This window comes from Phalacrocorax aristotelis, chromosome 4 (genome assembly GCF_949628215.1).
Source record: "Phalacrocorax aristotelis chromosome 4, bGulAri2.1, whole genome shotgun sequence".
NCBI classification, from domain to species: domain Eukaryota; kingdom Metazoa; phylum Chordata; class Aves; order Suliformes; family Phalacrocoracidae; genus Phalacrocorax; species Phalacrocorax aristotelis.
This window is the reverse complement of record NC_134279.1, coordinates 7907591-7927006: the sequence shown is the minus strand read 5'-3', so window position 1 is coordinate 7927006 and position 19416 is coordinate 7907591. Positions and strand designations below refer to the sequence as shown.

General features: G+C 40.6%; 1 long non-coding RNA gene across 2 annotated transcripts in view; it reads right to left on the bottom strand.

The window, feature by feature from the left end:
- Positions 1-19416, bottom strand: part of LOC142056048 (uncharacterized) — a 93599-nt gene that overhangs the window by 39981 nt on the left and 34202 nt on the right. The window contains exons 5-10 of one of the 2 annotated variants that reach the window (XR_012660190.1): positions 18914-19027; positions 17652-17776; positions 16418-16683; positions 12377-12427; positions 10469-10580; positions 5773-5882 (exon numbers count right to left, since the gene is read on the bottom strand). This is a non-coding gene — a long non-coding RNA (uncharacterized LOC142056048). Of the gene's footprint in view, positions 1-5772; positions 5883-7942; positions 10581-12376; positions 12428-16417; positions 16684-17651; positions 17777-18913; positions 19028-19416 lie in introns of those variants that run through there. The other variant, XR_012660191.1, reaches the window with a different exon arrangement.

The window sequence follows — 19416 nt, the reverse complement described above, 5'->3', positions numbered from 1 at the left end:
ATAAGCACGTTCTTTCACTAACCAGCAGCTGCACACCAGCAGCAGTACTGAACTAGTAGAAGTTTCAGACAGTGTTTTGACAGTGAGAAACTCTCCACGTTGAGTCAGTGGTCTGATTCAGCTGACCTAATCTACTGTTTTAAAGACTTCATGTACTAAAGAAATACACAGCAGGCGCTTGGATGAAAGTTCCCCTACTATAAATTTCTGAACTTCATCAATATCTTTTACTTATCGGGTCAGGAATACATTTTGCCATTTTCAAGTTCACTAAGCATGCATTTTTTACTTCCTGGGGCTTGGAGCCCCAGCTGACCTCAAAAAAGTCTGTGTGTATTCTCAAATCAGCTGCCAAGAACAGGAATGAATTTCAACACCGTTTTTTCAGTGACTCTGGCTCACTGATAAACTTTGGCCCCCATGTTGCCGCTGCGCCCTCTTCTACCTACAGCTTTACTAGCTGTATGCAAGCCAAGTGTATTGCAGCCTATGTGAAGAGGGCAATGGCAGCTTGCTTTTTCATTTCTCCCCCTTTCCACAGGATTTTCTTCACAGATGTGGGCATGGGAAAGAATTAGCCATGGGCCTAATTTGAATGTTCTGCCTCTTAAGAAATCAAAGCTTCTATACAGAGTTATCACATTTGCATGGCCAAAATGCAACACCCTATTAAAAAGCAGGGTAAATAAACACTTCCTTCCTATGTGCTACTCCTACATTACCTCTCTATACTCTCTGAAAAAACACCAAGATAACCATTCCCCGCATTCAGAAGGCCTCCCCTTTTAAAGCAGAAAACCAAATAATTTTGTCATTACTTCTAGATTTAGACCAGACACAGAGCAAACAATGAACAGCCCAAAATTTTTCGTCTATTATATGGTCAGTGCATCCTAGTATTCAGATGCAATAAGCCAACAGCTGCTTATCAGCTACTGCATGTATCTAGGCATGTTTGATTTAATTGAAGAGAGCAAAGGAACAAATGAGCAAAGAAAAGAAAGCACAGAGGAAAACTTAGAGGTTCACCATTTGCTTAGCTCCCTTGGAGCGTTAGGAAACATCAGTGCTCTATTGACATTGCTTCTCTTGTACTCATTTACATCACTGGAGGGCCTGGCCTGCACTTTAAGAAAATACTGCTCCTTTTCAATTGTTAAATAGTGACAAAGTCCAGGTGACCCTCGCACAAAGTCTGAGTGGTTTATGTCAAGCCTGGAGACAGTGACTCATGGAGTCACAGATGATCAGTTGATAAATGTCACCGGTATCAGAAACTTGGCCATTAACATGAGTAATGTGAGAACTAAGAGGTTAAGTAAAAGCTACCTTCATAATGAGTTTGCGATACAGAAAAGCAACATTATGACCCAGGCTTGGATTTTTAGTTTTGTTTCCCATTTCCCCTTAAGGTAGATTTGGTTTTGTAACTTTGCTTGTGGTTAGATTCTTTCTAATCTTTTTAATGCAATATACATTTTTCATAGGCTTATTGTCTGGGAAAAGTCTACAAGAAATCTCAGAAAGAGGTTCAGATGAAACAGGGGGTTAACTATGATTTTTTGCAACAGCCTGCTGCAACAGTGCAGTCTGTCTGCAACAAACTGCTAGGTTTTGGAATTGCCTTAGCTTCAAAGTGACTCAGGAGCTGGTTTTGAAAACATTTCTAGGAAAGAGTGAACTGCATTACTTCATACATTACAAGCAGTGAGATCCCTTACCTACAGTTAAACATAAGACTAAGAATTTTGCTGAAGCAAAATACCCAAAGTTTTATTGCTTAAATTTATAAGCACATAAGACTAGATAACCACTCTGAGTGGCCTTCTTAGCTGCAATTCAAGAATTCAATATGTCATTCGAGTCACTGTGTCCAAGTGTCATCCCACTTTAGGCACAGATACTTCTGATCTTCAGTGATTTAAGGCAAAAAGAAAATACGATTTAGAAAAACACTGGGAAGCTTTGGCTTCTAACGTGTCAAATCTCACAAACTCATTATTAAGAAGCTGGTTTACAAGGTAGAAAATAATATTTCATAGTGGTGTTGACCATGTATGAAGCATGAGCGTGTAAAGTATGTATAACACATTTTTAGTACACCATACATTTTCAGTCATCTCTCTTTTTTCCATCCTTTTATCAACTACACTTTGTTAAGAAAAAAGGCAAAGGGGGGTTAGGCCACTAACATTACAGATATATTTATCAGAGTGCAGTCCAGTCAAAGGATTTAAATTAAGAAACAGCAAGGGGTAAACAGTCTTTCTGGCCTGTGGAGACTTCAGGCATAAGAGAGATCACCCTTCTCAAGACTGAGTATTTAATATTCATCACACTAGTAAAGGTATCACATTCTCTTTCAAGAGGAGAGTCTAAAGTACAATCGCTCAGATATTCATCAACAGACAATATGGACCATTAACAGAAACACATTTTGCAGAAATAAATCCTTTTCTGATGTATTTCAGTTTGAAATAAATTGGTATTTACCTCCAAATCCAGGGAAAAGGAGTAGACTTTCCTACTCAATTTTCTTGTTTAAAATTATTTTCATTTAATTTATCATACCGTGGGAAATCAAAAGTAATCAAAATCAGAATGAAACATCAGCATGATATTTTCTCAACCTCTTCAGTAAGACTTTATTTTGGTGGAACTTCTGGTTGCTTGGGAAATTTGAAGATTTTGCCTCTCTCTGGTGTGGAAATAAACAAGGAAAGCTTTAAGTGATTGCCTGGAGATTGTATTATTCTATGACACTCATCCTAATACTGATCTGAATTCTGCACCTGAAAGCAGATTCATTTACTCATCCCTTCCCTTCAGCAGGCACACTGGACTCAGTGAGTGTGCCTGGTAGTGTGCTAGATTTGCAGTTTCTTCATCCTTATGCTCTCCACACTCTGTCTTCCTGGCCTAACAACACACATCAGAATTCTTGCAAGGTCTGATGTCCCCAACACAATCCGCCTCTTTCACCTCTCCCATGCCAGCTTTGCTCTGCTATCAAAAACTGCTAAAAGCTTAGTTATTAACTCAGCAGTTGGAACATGCTTCAAACTTGTGACTCCTGGCAACAGAAGAAAGGTTCCTTGTATCTCTGCAGATCTGCAATTGCAAAATACGTATGGTGCCCCAAGAACAACTGAGGAGAAATGAGACCCGTCAGGGGGTGCATCAGAGCCAGCTGAGCCTCAATCTGCATCAGGAAGAAGAGGTAGATGATAGTCATTGGAGACTCTCTTGTGAAGGATCGACTAATCTGCCAACCCATCTTACCACTCAGGCAGTTTGTTGCTTGATAGATGTTTGGTCTGGGATGTTGCAGAGACAGTAATGAAACTTGTCTGGACCTTGGACTATCACTCTTTGCTGTTCGTTCGTGTGAGCACAATGACACTGATGGGTGGGCATGTGAAGAGTAACTATAAAGTCTGGGGGAACAGATGAAGAGGAAAGCCCCAGGGAGGAGTAGATATGTCCAGTAATCAATGAGCTGACATGGGTATGTGTTCTGCTGAACGCATTACAATCAAGGAAGGATTGGTCAAAATTGTGAAGGTCAAAGGCAACTGTAGATGCAGCGAGCATGAGACTGTGAGGTTGAAAATCCTCAGAGACGTGACCAAGGCAAACAGTAGAATCACAGCCCTGGACCTTAAGAGAGTGGATTTCAGATTATTCGCTGGGCAGGATCCCATGGGAGACTGGCCTGGAGGCCAACAAGCCTAAGCAAGCTAGTTGATATGGCAGGATACCCTCCTCAAAGCAGAAAAAATGGTCCAGACTGAGGGGCAGAAAGTTGAGCAGGCACAGCACGGGCTTAGCATGGAGGAGTGGGGAACTCCTGACTGAGTTCAAATGCAAAAACCATACAGAAGGCAGAAGCAGGGAGGGGCTATTGGCAGGGGGAATATAGCGACATTGCTCAAGCATGCAGGGATGGAGCTGGGAAAACCAGAGCCGATCTGGAGTTGAAACTGGAGCTACGGTAGGTATGAACTGAATAAAGTTGATAATGAAGTAGATGGAGAATTGGCTGGATCAATTCAGGATATCAAGGATTGATACCGGGGCCAATACTGTTTAATGTCTTTATTAATGACATGGCTGAGAGGGCAGAGTTCACTCTCAGCAAGCTTGTAGACTATATATGCCATACTGAGAGTGGCTGACAAGTTGGAAGGTTGCATTACTACTCCAGAGGGCCCTTGACAGGCTGGAGAAATGGACTAACAGCAACTTCATGACGTTTGAAAAAGTCAAAAGCAGAGTCCTGCACCTGGAGTGAAATAACTTTCTACAGCCATACAAGCCGTACAAGCAGGGGGTTGACCTGGCAGAAAGTAGCTTCACAGAAAAGGATTTGGAGGTCCTGATAACAGCAACGTAAGCCAGCAGTGTGCCCCCCCGGCAAGAAAAGCCAACAGCACCCTGGGCTGTATTACAGTGTAGCCAGCAGATCAAGGGAAGTGACTGCTCCCATCTACTGGGTCCTTGTGAGGCCTTACCTGGACCGCTGTGTCCAGTTTTGGGTCCCCTCAGCACAAGAAAGGTATTGACATATTGAAGTGAGTCCAGCAGAGGCCACCCAGAGGCTCAGAGGGTTAGGGCTTTTGCCAGGCTGAAAGAGATGGCTTTGCTCAGCCTTACAAAAAGAAGACTAAGGGGAGGCCTCGTTGCCATCTGCAACTGTCTCATCAGAGACTATAGAAAAGACCAAGTTAGACCTACCTTCTCAGAGGTTAGCACAAAGATAGACTGAAAAATTATAAACAAAAGTTGGAACATCAGAAATTCAGGTCAGATATAAGGAAAACATTTTTAATCACAAGGGTGATCAAACACTAGGATAGATTGCCCAGAGAGGTTGAGGAATCTCCATCCTTGAATATGCTCAAAACTTGGCTGAACCAACCCTGAGCAGCCTGGTCTCGCTGGACCTGGTTTGAGCAGGGACATTGCATTCTTCCTCTGGAGGTCTTTTCCATCCTAAGGTATTCTTTACGTACATTCCCTGTCCAGTGAATTGTTTTACTTCTTTATTCACTGGAACAATTTCATCATAACACCAAATATTTCAAGAATAATACCAAAGGTAAGCACCCAGCAATGTTATATATGTTTTTGTTTTCATCAAAGATGACAAGACCAAAAACAAACAAACAAACAAGAATAAAACCAAACAGACAAGAGAAAGCAGGTGTCTTTCAAGAAGCTGTGCTACGGATAGTCTAGCAAGTTTCTTTACCACCTTCTGCAGACAGGGGAATGGTGGCTGCTGAATGATGTCCAATGAGAATAATAACATAAATGCTGACAGATGCTCTAAATAAAGCGTCAAAGGATGATTCACAGAAATACTGTGTAAAACTACTGGGGGTAATTTTTATCTTATAAGTTACTGCACGTTACCAGTTAGCTGCATACAAGACACTGAATCCATCAGATTTCCTATCTGTAAACTCTAGAGGGTTCTGTAATTGATAGTCTGAATGTATCACTGATCAAAATTATGCTCTATCTAGCATAAATGCACTGAAACAGCCAGTTAGCAGGAAAAAATAGTATTAGACAATAAAATTCTCATGGCATAATTAAAGGCATTAAATATTGTGCTTGGACTTCAAAGCTAGATAGAAGCAAAGGTTTTATCCCAAAATGTAAAACTAAAGATGTAAAGAAATTTTCCATTAAAAAATAGAAATTGCTAAAAATCAAAACTACATTTTGCCTCATACTAGGCCATTAAAAGGTGAAAAAACTTACTTTTTTCCTTCTTTGATAGTGATGATATTCACAGCAGCCAAAGTTTTGAGAAAAGGTATTTAATATCAACCTTCTGAATGTGTCCTTAGACTTCAGTGTAAAATCCTTAACTATTAAAAAAGAAAATTGTAAAAATGTTCCTATTTTAATGACAGAGGACAAGACAGTAAAATTTCACTGGTTTTTAACACATTCTGAAGTTGTTTATATCTAGTGGTTTTGACTTTTGTTTCCAATGTTTTCTGCCTGAGTATAGGTTCTCTCTCCAGGGTCAGCAGTAATTTATACCACTTGAATAAGGTATATCAGAGATCTCAGGGAGGGGAGGAACAAATGCATCAGAATGGGTTTTTACCATGACCTTCTCCTAGTTATCCACACTCATCTTCCCATGTCAGACTTGAAGAGAGCAACTGCAACTGTCACAAGAGACCGCTGAAATGAAAATGCTTGCATGAGCTTTCTCCCACCAGAGTGCTTATTTCTGCAACAGAGAACTTTAAAGCAATGGAGAGACACATTCCACATCTAGAAATTTTAGTAGATCAAAGGAGAGGCTAAGGGGATGACTTGACTTACAAACTCCCCACCACTATCATTGACCTGAAAACAAAGTCCTGGATTTCCATCTTGGACTTCTTGAAATTGCTGGGTCTAATAAATTGTGTAACATGCTGAACTCAGAAATTATTTTACATTCTTTATTTGAAATGAAGAAGTGATACTTGGCTAGGAGTAATGGGAGGCCCATCCTATGTCTAGAAAGGTGTTTCTAGTTGCAGAAAACAGCCCATACGCATGTCTTTCAACTTTTGCAAGGAAGATGCAAGATTGCAAGATGATTATATCCTGGAATATGTAGCATGCAATCTGTTCGTTTTAGATCATCTACCAAAACACCACTTCTGAAAAGCAGGCGGCACGGATCACAACTGTTAGTAAAAGTTTAAATGGTTTACCACACTTACAGGAAACCAGAATTGCCTAGTTCGTGTCAGATAAGAAAAAGTAGAGCAGCAAAGGAGAGGTTTCCTTATAAGAAGAGCAAAGGAGCATATTCGAAAGAAGATATAGGATCTGTCAAATGAGCAGGCTAGAGACTGGTTTTAAGTGAGAGGGGAAGTGCCACGCTAACATAGGTCTATGAAATCCACCTTCTTTACCAGGAAACAAACAAGAGAAACAAACCAACAGACATAAAAGCACATGTTGTCATTTGTGCTGACTGTTTGGCTCCTAATAAATGACCTGAGCCGTCTGTGACACCAGAGCTCTCGCCAAGTTTGGAAGTCCTGAAACTTTTCCAGAGGCTGTTTTGTTTATTTCTGTTGCACTCAAATCCACTTAACATGGCCCTGTGATAAACACCACTTTCACTTAAGTTGTCCTGATATCCAATAGAGTTAGTGCCAGGTGTTCTCAAAGTAGAGTAAATAATTTTCTGTCTTATCCTTTTAAGAAGCAGAGCTTACATTCTGTGCAATCCTGCCACACTTTTCTAACATACCTGCTGGTTTGCTGCTCTTATTTTTGTTGTTTAGTTTTGTTAGCTATTAAACAGAGCCGGTGGCTTAATGAAATTTCAAGCATTTTGTGTGACGCTCAAATATACAGCTACAAGACACATGAAATGACTCGAAGTCCCAGATTGCTAAGTGTCTTCAGAAGGATCACAAAGGCTTGAAATCATAAAGGCCTGATCTGAACAGACCCATCCTGCTGGAGTTAAGGTTAGCTATGGGTTTAAATTCAAGTATGCCAGGGTAGACTGGTCACCCTGAATAACCATAGGCAATGATATAAACAGTGGTTTCTGGCCTAGCTAATATGGGATACATGAGATTGTTTATAAAATTTTTTTCTGTCTTGGAGTGAGATAGATATAGTGGTAAACATACTCAGTTTTGTGGGATCTGTGGATAATAAGAACAATCTGCTAGTATGAGTGTACTGGAATTTGTCACAGAGCAAAAGTTGAAAAAACAGATCCAGGAAAAGTCTCTAAGACAGCTTAAAGCTCATTGTTGATGTCCATATGAGACAGATGGATGTTCTAGTTTGCAAGGTCTTGATGTTCCTTGACTAAATTAAAATGTTCAGATTAGAACTGAGACTTTCTTCGGGATGAGGTGGCTGCTCCACTGAGGAGAGACTCACAGACAGAGTTTACGATCCCAGCTAGTTTATATCACTGGTCAGCATCATATCTGGGGCTAGCGGCACTGACAGGCTCCTCCTTTGGGTTAGGCTCTGCACAGCCCTAGGTTTTCTGTCATGCTGAACCAGATCCACAGCACCTGACCTCGATTTAGGACTAGTTCTTGCCTGTGATGGCAGCCTATATTTTTTCTTTTTTCCTCTTCTTTTTTTTCAGCAAGGTAGGTATGCGAGAGCTTCTCTAACTGAGGTTGCTAATAACAGAGCGTACCTGTCTCTTCTTAACACAAGCACTGTTATGGGAAGATAAATCTTATTTAATCTAAGTACTCTATCTGAAGAAATAGTTTAATAAAATCAATAAGGAATTGATCTAAAGCCTTCATGAGATTCAAACACTACTGTAAATCTGGTTTTGAAAGTGTTGCTTTGTCATGGTTCTTAGATTTATTTTTTTTACTAATCCCACTCATGAATTTAAAGATGAGCTTTCAGTCCAAATGAGGACTTCCATGTTGCAAGACCTTTACCTCATTCGGTTTGACAGAAAATGTGTGAGTATTTGTCGTGGTTTCAGCTGGGATAGAGTTGATTTTCTTCCTAGTAGCTGGTATAGTGCTGTGTTTTGGATGAAGTGTGAAAATAATGTTGATAACACACTGATGTTTCAGTTGTTGCTAAGCAGTGCTTACACTAGCCAAGGATTTTTTAGCTTCTCATGCCCTGCCGGTGAGAAACTGGGAGTGGGCACAGCCAGGACAGCTGACCCAGACTGGCCAAAGGGATATTCCATACCATACGACATCATGCTCAGTATATAAACTGGGGGGAGCTGGCTGGGGACCGCTGCTCAAGGACTGGTGTGCAATTGCATTGTGCATCACTTATTTTGCATGTTCTTTTATCATCATCATTATTATTATTTTCCCTTCCTTTTCTGTCCTGTTAAACTGCCTTTATCTCAACCCATGAATCTTACTTTATTTCCCTCAATTTTCTCCCCCATCCCACTGGCGGAGGAGAGCGAGCAAACGACTGGTGTTCAGCTGCCTGCCAGGTTAAACCACAACAGTATTACAAAACATCCTCTTTTTCAGTAAGCAGATAATGACCTGGTCAGAGAAAATACTGGTAGTAATTTTCAAAGGACTCTTAAAGTCCATTAGGTTATGTCTAAGTGACCTCAGTGACTCGGAGGACTCTGACCTCATAGTGACTCTGGAAAACGGTTTTGCAAGTCAGAATGAGCATTTCTGTGCATGTCCCAGAATAAGCATCCAGACTGGAATAACTGAGTGAACCCAGGGCTGTGGGCCCACCAGGCACCTTACAGGAGCGACACGCCGTATGGGGGACTGTGTGGGTAGGGGCACAGCTGGCAGGAGCACTGTTTTGCTACGAGCAGTGGTGACGCACCAGTGCTGGCTATCTACTACTTGGGGCTTCAGTCAGATCTCCAAACTTGTGGGAGGACTCCTAACCTGGCCTGTCTCTGTACCCACCACAGCTCTTCTCTTGTCCCCCGGGAAGATGGTCCATCACTAAATTTCATCATCTGGATGGTGCTAATCAGTAAGACAGAGAATGGAGTAACTGTTTTAACTTTTTGGGTTTTTTTAAGCGGAGCTACTGTAGTTGCAAGTTACTGATCAACCTTTATAATTAACTATATTATTTTCCCTTGCAGCCATTTAGCACAAAGTGAACTCATGCTTTTAAAAAAGACACAGAGATGACTGTCCATCAAAAACAATAGACAGCATAGGAAAAGAATGGTTATCCCCTTTTGGTTAGAGACAAACCTCACTTCAAGTGAAAAAAAGACAATAACAATTTAATAGTTTTAGTGCCATAATAAACTAAAGTTATATTGCAGTGCTGTCTGCAGTGCCTGGTAAAAGCAAGCACCCCCACCTACTAGGGTAGACCCCTGTCTCCATGTAAATGCTTACTAAAAAGCTAAATCACCTTAAAGGAAGGATTTTACTGTCCTCCTGCTAAATGAGCTTTATGAGCCATTTGCTCAATTCAGTCCTGTGTCTTGTCAAGAGCACTGGCTGTATACCACGCTTGTCAGCATTTGTTCTCACCTTCCATTCAGTTGTATATTTTTATACATTGACAGCTTCTATCATCAAATTTAATGACCTCTTTCAGACAAAGGAATAATTGACTACTGAAATCTTCTTTTATTTGCAGTAACCCTAACAAACCAATTTCTCAGGAAGCCCTCAGACAATTAAAAAGCATGTTTAATTTCTGTAGAACCAATGTGATGCAGAAACCATCTACATGGCACCAGGACAGGTGCATAAGGATGAGACACAAAGGTTAATGACTTTTTTTTTTTAGATAACAATTATTTTTACCTTGGTCCCATTCATTTCACTGCCCTCAAAGAAAACACATCTTCTGCAAAAGATTTTATACTAAACAAATTTCCTAATGAGCCTGTATCACATCTTACGCACAGTCAGTTCCTTTGAAACAATTTTTCTGTTTCCATTCCATAAAAAAAAAAGAAAAAGAAAAAGGGTACCTGTGGTTTGGTGACACTTGTGTCCAACTGTGTAAGAAGCATTTCTAATATTCCTTGTCATCTACGTTAGCATACGTTTTCCTCTTGAAACTTACACAAGACAATGCAGACCCTGGAAATGTCCATGTAATTGCGTCAGGACAAAGTCACCTTTGGATATGCAAGCCTCAAGAGTCAATGTCGCCACACAAAATAAATGTACAGAATGTAGAATACTGTTATTATGATTATTGGTTATGAAAGAAAAGGTGTCATTTCCACCACTAGCAGGGAATCCAGTACCTGAAGGAATGGAAACTCTGATACTAGATGTAATTAAGCATAACGTACCTCACAGAGTTGACTCAAGATTTTGGAAACAATAAAAGCAGAACAATGCATGCTACTTTAGAAATGTATTGCCATGGTAGCACAAATGACTAGCGCTGAAGCGTCACAGATCATGGTGGAAGATGTATGAGAAATCTCTTTGCCTATTTTGATGTATAAGCCATTTCCTCAAAGTCAGATTTTTCGTAACAGTTTTTGAAGCTACTAAGGAGAAATTCCCAAGGGAAATGGGTACAGATCTATTTGTTCTCAACAAAACCTTTCCTCTTTAGGGCGGGGAGCAGATACAATTCTTGCAAATATTGTTTTGTAAGAAAAGCATTTCTGTTGCCTGTGCGTGTTCCCAGCCGGTGGAACACAGCTTGGAACAGGTCTCTGCTAGACAGCAGGGGTGGAATAAGCTTTTGCAAAACAAAGAGTTGGTTCCAGAAACTAAGAAAGTCCTGTGAATAACTGATCTACCACAAAAGAAAAGGAAATGGAAGGGGAGGTTACTTCTCCAGGCTTTGTTGTAATGCTAATTTACGAGATTAACTCTCCAAAAGAGGAAACGTGTCCGTTCCCTGATACAGCTACTATAAAGTGGAGAATTTAACATAGATTTAAAATACTGCACACCAACCTGTGAAGTCGCTATGTTCTTTGTTATGCCACTCATGGAATCATGAAAAAGCGCACAGAACAACCATATTAAACCAGCAGACAATATAATGCCTATCTCCAGCTTGGCTGTGAAGTCACTGGAGATCATATCTTTGGCTCATCACATGATGCCATCTAAGATGGACAAGAATCTGGTTTGCGCCAGGTTATTTGTACCACAGAGACTGGCAGTGACTCAGATCTCGATTGTCTCACCTGTATTACATGCCCACAGAAACAAAAATAATACAGGTGGTTCTCAAGCAAGCAGAAGTGCTCTCACACAAAGGACAACGTGCACTTGATCTAGCAATAACCCTTCCAGGCACAGGACTCTAAACAACACTCAGAAGATGGCCCCAGCAGGTGATGATATTTTGTTTCCACAGCATGACGTTGTCATGTGAAGCATGATGGTAAGATAGGCCACAACCCTTCCCTGGAAACCTTCTCACCAGAGCAGCTACACAACCTTTGCACTGTTCCTCAACGCTTGAGTCTGACCCAGAGCACTACTTATACATCATCTCATGACTTATCACACCAGCTGGCAGAGAAGCTGCTGAGTTACACCACTCCCTTGAACCTTATGACATCCCGCAAAGTGAACATGTGTTGCCCACCTGACCTCTTATTTGCTCGTTGGAAATGCACGTGGCAATGTATGATGCAGCTTCACAAATCTAATAAGCACATAACTAGCACTAGAGCTACAGTATGCATAAACACATTTTGATTCAAGACTTGCATCTTTTTACAGCAACTATTCAGGTCCGGCAACATTGCATAGAATGGATCACCTATCAGCAGGAATTATATTTAACTGGTGGGGAAAATGTAGCTTGCAAAAAAGAACAAAGAGAAGTAAGGGAAAGGCTGAATTCAGGTATGAGAAAGCTATCTTGCAATTAATTTTGACTATAAGCATATAGTTACCTGACGCAATCCTTGCACACGCATTCTGTACTGTTTTCATACAACATATACCTGTTTAACAAAGAAGGAAACCCATTTATTATTTGTTAATAAACCAGCCTGACTTTACGCCCTTCTACTTAACCCGAACAGACAAGCTCAACTCCTTAAAACAGTTCCTGCAATTTTCAAGGCAATAAAGTGTACTAGTTTGTCTTTTAAAATAGCTGAGACCTGAATTCAGCCCAAACTCTTTCAAAGTAGTACAGAAGCCTGTAGGCTGGCCCACATAGTAGGTGATCTTCACATGTTTCCAAAACCTCATGATTAGTAAGCAAGAGAGATGAAAATCATCTTCATCTCCTGGTTTGGTCTTTTTCACAAGTTTTTGGGAGAACTGCATGGGGTATTTTTTCATTGGGACTCTAGAAATCTTTTTATTAGGAAGTCTCTGGCCACGTAATTGTCTCCAGATCACCATGAAATGTCGACAGATGCCTACTCAGAGAGCATGCAGTTATACCATCCATGACTTTCCTCAGCTGTGCAGTACGTAGCACATTTATACCACGTTCATTTAGCCAATGCATTACATAAGATCCCCAGTTCTCCAAGTATTTGAGTCTATTTGACCTAAATAAATACTCAGCTCTGCCATCTTTAAGCAGACCACAAAAATTTTCCGATGTGCCGCCTCTTACAGTACTACGTTCAGTAAAGGTGGCAGAATCCAACCCAAAGAGGCTCAGCCATGCATACCGCACATGGACAACCGAGCTTTGCTGGGAATTATCTCTGACAGCTCTCTCTAAATTTGCCTTGTTCTCCACCTGCACGCAATCAATGACTGGTTAGTATAATGCCACCCTCTTTTTTTATCACTACCAATAAAGCCTATTATGAACAGAGGTTGTCCTGTGTCACAGACCATCTGATTATTTGCTCTGCACTTCTCCAGCACTTGATCTCTGTGTCACAAGTCAAAACCCATGCATACTACAGACAGTTGCTGCAGAGTATCTGAAGTCACTAAATCTTTTTCCCTATGGACTTAAACACAAACATCAGCATTTACAGCAATGGGTGCAAAGTCCCAGCCCTTCCATCCGCTCTCTGCTTTGAACACCCTTTTGGTTGTTGGACTGAAAATTCAGCGATAGTATTTGTCCACCTTACTAATATCTTGAAGGCCTTAATTTAAACTTCATAAAACAAGCCAGGCTTCATGGAGCAGCAAAGTGTTCTTTACTTGCTTGTGTAACAAAATACACTAATAAATTATTATATCAGTTATAATGAAAATCCTACATGCTATTAATTTAAGATAGAAAATACAGCACTAAAGTAAGATAATATCTCCTACTGTAATTCCTTTTCCTGAGGATTCTGCTGCTGTAAGCCCAAAAAAACTAAAGGACAGGCAATGCAGTTACACCCTCTTATTTTGCTACCTACCATTCCCTTTGCAAATTTGTAGTTTTTCCTTATCCCTTTTAATGCTGATTTGTTTTTCCAAAACATTACCAAGATTTTCTTACTTGTACATACAGTTTGTTATGGGTGTGGTGGTATCAGTATGGTATAGAAAGCACAGAGTTCTGAAAGTTCACGTTGTGCACAAAGAGCAAAGGCAACATCGATTCCTCTACTCTGACCCCAAGCCTTCCATCAGAAAGCCTCTTTTTTTTTTCCTGGGTGCTCATGTGCACATAGGTACGTCCCGGATTTGCTCCATGACCTGTTCCCAATCCTGTTTCTTTCACAGTCATGCTCCTTCACCAAATATACTTGCCATCGCAACAGACCTTTTCTTCAACAGTAAACATTTAGGATGCCTTCTGAAGGAGTCTAGGGGCTTCCTCATGCAAAGCGTCATGAGAATTTGGGAGAAATCCTAACCCTATTAAAGTCAATGGTATCTTTGCCATGAACTTCAACGCTGTCAGGATTAAGCCCCCTCTTGATTTATGGCGTTGTTTTGATGATGAGTATTCCTGAGGGGAGATTTTGCTAAGTAGCCAATTAAAACCATATGTCAGCCCAGCCTCAGTCATGACTTTTCCCTAATTTGCATAAAACGACCCAAGATTTGAGTTTCTGCGGAAAAAATAAATCAGGTAAGTTTGGCTTAGTTTTAGGTTTCACTGGAAAAGTTACACTCAACTTTGGTATGTCACTGTTTGCTTAAAAAACATTCTTTCTGAATTCCACCACTTTTTTTCCCCTCTAAAGAGTTTTAGGTCATTCTTGCTAGAGACGAGTGGATTTCATCAAGCTGTAGAACTACTTTGATGGTCTGGAGTGTATTTTACTGGGTCATGGATTTGCTGCCTATAACATTTGCTTAAGGAGCATGTCATCACATCTCAAACAAAAACAGTACTGTCATTTGAGCACTTTTATCAGGTTTTGCTGTCCTGGTATGCAATGAACCACAAAACTTGTTATGTACACTTTTAAATTATTACTTTACTGGGACAAGTGAATGAAGTTAAATTTGTATTTTGGGCTGCTTTGCTGTTTTTCTGGCTGCTAGAACTGTGAAATTTTAGGCTGTGGTGGCTGGCGGGCAGAGCTTGTCAGTTTTCTTTTGCCGTATGTACGTTTGTGCGTGCAGTTTGGTGTTTGCGTGGTAGGTTTTTTTTTGTTTGCTTTTTTGGCTTTTGTACTGTGAGCTGTTGGATGCTTATTCGGTCTGGGTTCTGCCATCATGTGGAGATGCAAGACCCATGGCTTTGTGGATGGGGTAAAAGGCTATAGGTAACAAATAAAAACAGAATCTTAAGTCTCCTACAGTATCCTCTTTACTGAGAATCTTTAGATTGTGTCTAAAACACATATGAGTGTCTCTAAAAATACATAAATAATCTATTCAGGGCCCTATGCCACCCCTTTCCAAAGCTGCTTATAATTGTCGATATATCTTCTAAGCTCTTTACCTAAGAATATCCTGAGAAACACGCAGAATAAATAACCCGGGTTTATTCTTAATATAACATCAACTTGTATTTGTCCAAAGTTAGAGGGAAGGCACCTCCCCTTTCAGTGCAGATGAATTATTTAAAAGGGAGGAGAGAAAGGATCATAAGCAAAGTACGTGCCTTATCAAAATTGTCAAGCTTTTACATTCCATTTCCTTGTGATAAGACTCTTGTGCTGAGCCAGTATTCGGAAGTGAGCCCAAAGGGCTGACTGATAAGTTTACATAAGGAAGGAAATAATCAATTTAGGGCTGTTACTGAATGAGCTCTTATCATGTTCATTTCCTCACTATTGCTTCTCAAGCTAAATATTACACGTTTAGGAGCAACTTCAAAAGATTTACCATTCTAACCTCTGCATTTTATTAAGGATAATTCTTTCAATAGCACGAAGCATTTGCTTGCACCACAATAAGAGTACAATTCAGACACTAACAAACTTAGATTTTAAGACACTGATATTTATGCTGAAGGAAGCAATACTTTCTTGCAGGAAGATGGCATTTTTTCCAGCCTACTATTTAATATTTGAGGCACAGAAGAGATATTTTAAAAGGTACTAATAAGTAGGACACTGATTTCCCCTTCCACCTCTGTCGACTTCCCTCTCCTGCTCCTGTAATGTACTTCCCCTACAATAGTCTTCCTTTTCTCCAAGAAGTATTTTTTTTAAGACCCTGATGACAACAGCATGATTTGTGGGAGCACGTGACTTCTCATGCTAAAATTAAAAATGTGGCTCTTATTTTTAGTCTGCATTAAACCATAAAAAAAAAAAGTACATTGTGTCTGGTAAGTGACCAACTATAGCCCCTTTGTCTACAGTAGCTTTGCAGAGCTCCTGAGAGCTTCACTGAGAGCAGAATTGGTTCCACAGGATCAAAACCCAATTACTGGGAGGGAGTGGGGAGGGAGAGTCCCAACTCAAAAAAATTAAGGTAGCAATTAATAGATTTAAGTTGGTGGCATCATGAATTGGTACTCAAATGTAAAACACCTACAGATTTAATACAGTGCAGCTTTCATATGAACCATTACATGAGGACAATATTTGTTTCTCTATACTTGATCTGGCTCGTACCTGGGTCACAGTCAGTACTGACGAGGATTTACTTAGGTCTTAGTTGGGATGTTTACTTCTCCGTGAACACAGATTACATTTGTATCCTAACATGCTCGTGACTAGACTGTGTCCAATCATTAAGAAAAGCCACTGAGATGCTGTAACACTGCCATTGCTATAAAACATTCTTCATTGGCATCCAACGGTTATAGCAAGTGCTGTGGAGTATACCGATTGTGGCCAATTCCCTGTGCCAACAAATCTGGCAATGATACCCGAACAAGCTGCAATGGAGAAAAAGGTCAGAAAATGGTGCCTTGATCAATGCCTGCAATGCATTTACATTTAGAACCAGAGTATGCAAAGCTTCACAGTTCATTTGAAAGTGGGGGAGACACAACAAAACGACAAAAAAAAAAAAAAAACAAAAACCCAACACTGAAGTGTTGAAATCTTGATAATACAAGTAGAGGATTGGGACTTTTCTGAAGTCTCTGGTTAAGTTAGGGGTTGACGGATGTTTTGCCTTTCGGATACATGTGAAGTATAACCCACAGAGAGCCAAAATTGTACTGGCATGTCAGGAAAATCACTAGCAAGATATGGCAAAGGCTATGCCTGACCTTCTTGCATAGGATTACACCTGCTCATTCTCACCTGACGTAACTAGATATGGATCCGATTAAGTATGTAGTTGCCACCTGGTAGTAGCTGGCCTGAAACACAGTGAGAAAGACCATGCACTACTTTATGTTTCTGGCCAACGTGGGTATGTGAAACACATCAACTCGTTAATTCTTCCTTAGACTACTATAGTGCTTTCAATGCTAGAGCCAATTTTCATAGGCATGAGGAACTGCAAACAATACAGAAAGCAATGGACTCAGTATTAAACAGAGCAAGTAACTAGGGGGATCATTCCGTGACTCCCTGTCCTCTGGTCTCCTAAAGGACACAGATTGTAAGAGACAACCTCTCAGAATATAATCTGAAACCTTCCTGCTTGTTAGGCCTCTCTGTTAGTGAAGTACTGCAATGCTTTTGATCTGAGGTCATGCTCAGGCAGGAGCTTAATATATAGCAAAAGAGAAACTCTGGCAGGGCTTCCTCCATGAGGGACATTGATTCTGGAATTTACTTCTTCCCCTGATCCAGCACAGCCTGGATTTTTAGACCATCAGGGCGCTTCGTAAGGTTCATCCATTCCACTCTGAGTAGCCTCCTTCCCAAAGCTACCATTACTAACGCTTACCTTGCTCAAGTTACAGCGCTGTTGGATCCAGGTATTTCATTCTAGCACATCTTTAATTTACAAGGCGAGATTTATTTATGGAGCAGACCACTTCCCTCCCGGAAAGGTTATATACTTTTCATCACCTGTAATGAATATATAGTTTAATGAATTCATCAAGAGCCTGATCGAAAGACCTTGGAATGAAGGGGAGTCTGTTCAACAGTTTGCTGCCTCAAGAAAATACAGAACACTCAGCCTGGATTTTATATAACACAAAGGATGATGCATTTGCATTTAACAGCCAATTTTAAGCAAGAAATTTAATGCTTTTCTCCCTGGGCCCCATGACATATGCAGTCTCAGCTAGGCTTTGATCCAAAACCCTTGACCTGACTCTCCAAGGTACGAATACGGCAGTTGCAGAAGTTGTTTGGTATGGATGCTCTCTAAACTGTTTCCCAGAGAACATTCATATAAAACAGGCATTGTACTTCAGTAGGCAGTCCTATATGGCTGTAGGAAAGCTGACATTAATTTACAGACAGAGCAACAAAGTTGTCCAAGGATCATCAGGTGCTAAAGAGATGGGCAGGCCTTCCTGCCACCCAGCACATCAAGCAAGATGAGAAGATCGCTGAAACAATGTGGTAATGAGTAACCAATTGTTCTGAGTGAGACTTGCTGTGGTGCTGTGTCTGTTCACTTTATAAATCATTGACAGGTTTGTTATGCAAGTGGTCCCTGGTACCTTGTAAACAGAGCTTCTCCATGCTCTGTTGATCTTTCCACTGCAATTTGTTGCAGGCCTAATAGCTGCTTAAGTAATTTCTGACATCTATAAACATAGGCCAGATCTAAAAGTGTAAACCAGAACTCCTAGGCTTAGTTGCTAAACCTAGATACCCACAGCTGAACCTGAAGTATCTGCATTAGGGTGGCTTGACGTTATCAGTGCAGCATGTCCAGAGCTTCCACAGCAAGTTTATTCTATTAAGTTTAAGTATTTGGCTCCTGTTTCCAATGTCTCTATTTAGGGAATCAAAATTGGAAATTCTGGCTTAAGGGCTGAGACAGTCAAAAAAGAGGTGAAACTCTGGAGCGAGTAAAAACTGTGTTAGTTCTCTGGATGAGGGTGCCAGTTCTGCAGAGTGATGAGAGCTCTGCATGGCCCAGCATCCCCATGTAGTCACACACCTCTAGCAGGTGACCACTGCGTGAAATACCAGCATTTACTGCCTACGCAGCCTCCTGGAAAACATGGAGAGAGACACTAAACTTACGATTACTGTCTCCTCTGAGCTGTCAAAGGCCAGGTGTAAGGACTTTTACAGGAACTGCATGGCTTTAGCTAACAGCCGTCCTCTTGGAAAAGGAAGCATGAAGATGCTGACCAACTAGAAAAAAAAAGGAAAAAGACACCCTGTTACAAACAAGCAGAAAATATTTTTGAGCGCAATGAAGCACAGGTTCTTTACTCAACTAATCTCCTGTGTAGCACATAGAGGAGTTCCATCCTGCAGGGAAGGAAAGTACTCAGCCTTGGTTTGGTTACCTCCACAAGCTTTAAAGTATACATACAGCAAAAGTTGATCTAAAAGTCAAAAGTAACACTATGCACGTGGCATAATTCACCATTTGTCTACACACATTTCACTTCCATCATACATGGAAGTGCTAGACAGGCTGTTTAACCTCTTGGATTCAGTTTGTCTGCATAAAAGGGATAGTAGTACTCACTTTCCTCAAGAAGTCATTTTTGCATTATTGTTGCCGTTACACTTAA